The sequence below is a fragment of the Rutidosis leptorrhynchoides genome, chromosome 1 (assembly GCF_046630445.1).
Source record: "Rutidosis leptorrhynchoides isolate AG116_Rl617_1_P2 chromosome 1, CSIRO_AGI_Rlap_v1, whole genome shotgun sequence".
Classification (NCBI taxonomy): Eukaryota; Viridiplantae; Streptophyta; class Magnoliopsida; order Asterales; family Asteraceae; genus Rutidosis; species Rutidosis leptorrhynchoides.
The window spans coordinates 159935534-159940864 of NC_092333.1; the positions used below are offsets into that span (position 1 = coordinate 159935534).

Genomic DNA, 5331 nt, shown 5'->3' on the forward strand with positions numbered 1-5331 from the left:
GTAAGTATTATTGGATACTTGTTGATTGCTAGGACCTTGTTGGTTGTTGTATGGAATATTTCGGTTATAAGTCTGGTTTTGATTGTAAATCGGTCTTGGCGGTTGATAATTATTCTGATAATTATTTCCAGGCCTTTGGTTTATGTATGAAATATTCTCTCTTTGTTCCATTGTTAATTCAATACTGAGACAATCTTTTGTCAAATGTGGTCCTCCACACTGCTCACAACTAATTCGTATAGCATGAATATCTTTAGTCATCTTTTCCATTCGTCTCTCGAAAGCATCTATCTTTGCGGAAATGGAATCTAAGTCATGGCTAGAATCGGCTCTAGCTGCTTTAGATGATCTAATGATATCTTTTTCTTGGTGCCACTCATGTGAGTGGGAAGCAGTGTGATAGTGTTCCAAATGAACATATATTTAGTAGCAATATCGTTCCAATATGTAATGTTTTAAATGTAATTTCCTTATTTTTAGTTGTAATAGTTAAATAAATAAGTGCGAAGACGAAAGACGCAAATCGCTCGAAAATGAAGATTTAAAGACAAAAACGAAGATTTGAAAGACCAAAACGTCCAAAAAGCTCAAATGTACAAGATACAATTCAAAAGGTTCAAATTATTGATGAAGAACGTCTAAAAATGACAAGAGTACAAGTTACAAAACGCAAAGTACAAGATATAAAATTGTACGAAAGGACGTTCGAAAATCCGAAACCAGGACATGAACCAACTCTCAACGCTCGACGCAACGGTGTAAAAATTACAAGTCAACTATGCACAAGAATAAAATATAATATTTAAATAATTCATAATAAGAATAATATTAAATAATAAAAAGTTGTTAATTGAGCATAGTTCAGGGGTCGTATATGAAAATTTGAATTCTAATTTGCCTATAAATCGAACGATATGTTCGATGAAATGAAGAGAGATATTTTTTCGATCTTTTTTTCTTCTTCTATTTTTTTCTTATTTTTCTATCTATCAAATATCAATATCTATATTTATAATTCTCTATCATAATGTTAATGTAATCAGATATAACAATAATCTTAATTTTAATTTTAAATTATGATAATAATAAGATTTATGATAGAGATCGTTTGAGTGTGTAAGTCGAAATTCTGTCCGTGTAACGCTACGCTATTTTTAATCATTGTAAGTTATGTTCAACCTTTTTACATTAATGTCTCGTAGCTAAGTTATTATTATGCTTATTTAAAACGAAGTAATCATGATGTTGGGCTAATTACTAAAATTGGGTAATTGGGCTTTGTACCATAATTAAGGTTTGGGCAAAAGACCGACACTTGTGAAAATTGGATTATTGACTATTAATAGATGGGGGGTATTGTCTAATTGAGTGACAACTCATTGGAGTCTGTCGAACCTATCTTCAAATTAATTAACCTAATAATTAATAATGATTATGGTTGTCCTATTTAGTGGCGTTCATATGGAATCTGTTATAATCATTTAATTAATCAATTGGGTTGGGTAATTGATTATTCATTCTGATCAAGTGGATGAATTAATATTCATAAACTAATTAAAACAGGGGTGGATTACATACAGTGATAACTGGTGTAATTGTTGACAGAAGTGATAACTGCGTCACAGTTTAAATCCTTAATCAGTTGGAATATTTGACTTCGGGTATAAGGGTAATTTGACGAGGATACTCGCACTTTATATTTATGACCGATGGACTATTATGGACAAAAACCAGATAGACGTATCAAATAAACCAGGACAAAGGACAATTAACCCATGGTAATAAATTAAAATCAACACGTCAAACATCATGATTACGGAAGTTTAAATAAGCATAATTCTTTTATTATATTTCTCATCGTATCTTTATTTTCTGTCATTTTATTTATCGCAATTTTATTTACTGTCATTTTATTTATTGTCATTATTTTACGCACTTTAATTATCGTCATTTATCTTTGCGCTTAAAATATAGAATCGACAAACCGGTCATTAAACGGTAAAACCCCTATTTTATAATAATACTACTACTTATTTATATATATATTTTTACAAATATAGTTAAAAATATAGTAAGTATCACCAGCTCCCTGTGGAACGAACCGGACTTACTAAAAACTACACTACTCTACGATTAGGTACACTGCCTATAGTGTTGTAGCAAGGTTTAGGTATATCCCATCCGTAAATTAATAAAACTTGTGTCATATTTTGTAGTATTTCCTATTAAAAATAATACTATTTCGTACCCTCACGCTACCACATCAAGTTTTTGGCGCCGCTGCCGGGGAGCGCTAAAACGCTATATTTTTAATTATAATAATATTGAAATAGAATATAATAATATAATAATATTGAAATAGAATATAATAATATAAAAATATTTAAGAATCTTTACGTAAATTTTAAAAAAAAAAAAGTCGTATTTATTAAATACTTCAGGGGTATATTATGTAACTTATAATTAATAATTGCTATCATGTCGCTTTCATGTGAATAGTAAATTAATTAATTTATTTTCATTTACTATTCATGAATAGTAAATGAATTAAAAAAAAAAAAAGTTTTAAAAAAAATTATAATTATAAAAAAATTATTAATTTGTAAAAAAAATCGTTTTTTTTTTTGAAAAAAAAAAATCGTTTTAAAAAAAAAAAAAAAAAAAAAAAAAAAAATCGTTTTTAAAAAAAAAAAAAAAAAAAAATCGTTTTTTTTTTAAAAAAAAAAAAAAAAAAAAAAAAAAAAAATTTGTGTAAAAAAAAAAAAAAAAAAAAATCGTTTTTTTTTTTAAAAAAAAAAAAAATCGTTTAAAAAAAAAAAAAAAAAAAAAACGTAAAAAAAAAAAAAAAAAAAAAAAAAAAAAAAACAAAAACGTAAAAAAAAAAAAAAAAAAAACGTAAAAAAAAAAAAAAAAAAAAAAAAAAAAAAAATTTATTAAAAAAAAATATATATATTTTTAAAATTTTGTCTATAAAAAAAATGTTTTTTTTAGTTTTATTACCTTTAGATTTTTAGACTATAGTCGCAACTTTTAGTATTAAGTTTAGTTTTGCCATAGTTATTTTTACTTCTAGAATTTTTAGGCTTTGCCGTAAAATCCCTTAAGTGCTTATTCCTTAGACTAAGTTTTAGGTGCTTTAGAATTTTACGACGCCGTATTTCGCACTACTTTCTTATTTTTATTTTTCGACGCCTATTTTTCGACCTTTTTATTTTTCGACACTTTCCGACGCACTCTTTTTCTCTCTTATTTCTCGCTATTCTAGTTTTAGGACATAGATTTTTATTCTACTTCTTATCTAAATTTCTTAAAATTACGAAAATTTATTTTAAGTGGTTAAATTAATAGACATCAAAATTTTCTGGTTCGTAGTAATAGTTGGATTTGTACGTGGACCGGGTTATTGGAGCCAAACAGTCCTCAATTATATTGAGACCAAACGAATCCTGCCCCTCTGCTGCATCTTTTGGCTATTCGAAACGTGGGCAAAATCAGAAAAGTCTATTAATTGGATAACTTATTATAATTTTTCTTTCCTTTTTAAAAACTAATAGGATATTCAGTGAATGCACCGAGCAAAACGTTCACCACCTTTCATACGTTCACCACCTGTAACTCGATCAAGACATCTAGCAAATATTGTCGCCGTTGATTTTTCTTTAGAATCGTCATCTAGTCGAACAAGAACTCCAACTCAAATTTCCGATAATCCATCTTTTGAACCCGACTTCACAATTAAGAACCCGGAGCATATTCAAGGACAATTCCAAGATCCTGAACCACTAATTATTCCTCCTGAACCACAAACCGTTAAATCAGAATCCTCTAGTGATTCGTATTCAACAAATTCAATCATGAAAAATCTAGAACCTCTAAGTATGGAAGATCGAATGAGAGCTACACGCACGGGCCAAGGTCACGCCATTATTAAGCTAGACATTAATGCGCCAGATTATGAAATCAAAGGACAAATCCTACACATGGTAACTAATCAGTGCCAATTCAGTGGTGCACCGAATGAAGACCCAAACAAACATCTTCGTACCTTTAATAGAATTTGTACACTATTCAAAATCCGAGAAGTGGAAGATGAACAGATATATCTCATGTTGTTTCCCTGGACTTTAAAGGGAGAAGCCAAAGATTGGTTAGAATCGTTACCTGAAGGGGCGATTGACAAATGGGATGTTTTAGTTGAAAAATTTCTTAAACGATTCTTTCCGGCATCCAAAGCCGTGAGACTTCAAGGAGAAATTGTTACGTTCGCGCAAAAGCCAAATGAAACATTATATGAGGCGTGGAAAAGATTCGGAAGGATGTTGAGAGGATGTCCTCAACACGGATTAGATACTTTTCAAATAGTACAAATCTTCTATAAAGGCGTAGACATCGCCACACGAAAAGACATCGACATAACCGCTGGTGGATCCATTATGAAGAAAACCGCAACTGAAGCTTACAAAATTATTGATAACACAGCCTCCCACTCGCATGAGTGGCACCAAGAAAAAGATATCTTTCGATCATCTAAAGCGGCTAGAGCCGATTCTAGCCATGACTTTGATTCCGTTTCCGCAAAAATAGATGCTTTCGAAAGACGAATGGAAAAGATGAATAAAGATATTCACGCAATACGAATCAGTTGTGAGCTATGCGGTGGACCACACTTAATGAAAGACTGTCACATTGAACAAACGATGGAACAACGTGAGAATGTTGTCTACATGAACCAAAGGATGGAAAATAGTTATCAGAATAATTATCAACCGCCAAGGCTAAACTTAAATCGAAATCAAAACATTCTTTACAATCCAAAAGGACCCGAAAATAACTGGTATAACCAACAAGGTCCGAATAACCAACCAACTCAAAACAACACTTTCAATCAACAAAGACCTAGCTTGTATAAACCACCACAACAACCCGAAGAGAAAAAGCCAAATCTAGAAGAAATGATGGCAAAGCTGATTGAATCTCAAACACAATTCATTACATCTCAAACCCAAACGAACGAGAAGTTTGATCAGTCATTAAGAACTCAACAAGCTTCCATTTTGAATCTTGAAAAACACGTAGGTACTCTTGCTAGCATGATGAGTGAGAGGGAACAAGGAAAGCTACCGAGTAATACTGAAGTAAATCCTCGGAATGAGAATGTTAATATGGTTTCAACGAATTCTGAAAAACCAGCATCAGAAGATGGGAAGGTTTTAGATGAGAGTAACAATGAAGAAGTTACACCACCACCACCCGAGTATGTAAAGCCAGTGGTGGCACCATACAAACCACCCATCCCGTTTCCAAGAAAAGGAGTTGAGTATGAGCAAGTAA

The 5331-nt window shown here is 31.0% G+C and overlaps 1 non-coding gene across 1 annotated transcript; it reads right to left on the reverse strand.

Annotated features, from left to right (window-relative positions):
• Positions 1–4238: 4238 nt before the first annotated feature.
• LOC139887386 (small nucleolar RNA R71) lies at positions 4239–4345 on the reverse strand. Its single transcript, XR_011773221.1, has one exon. It is a non-coding gene; the product is annotated as a small nucleolar RNA R71 (small nucleolar RNA).
• Positions 4346–5331: the final 986 nt, after the last annotated feature.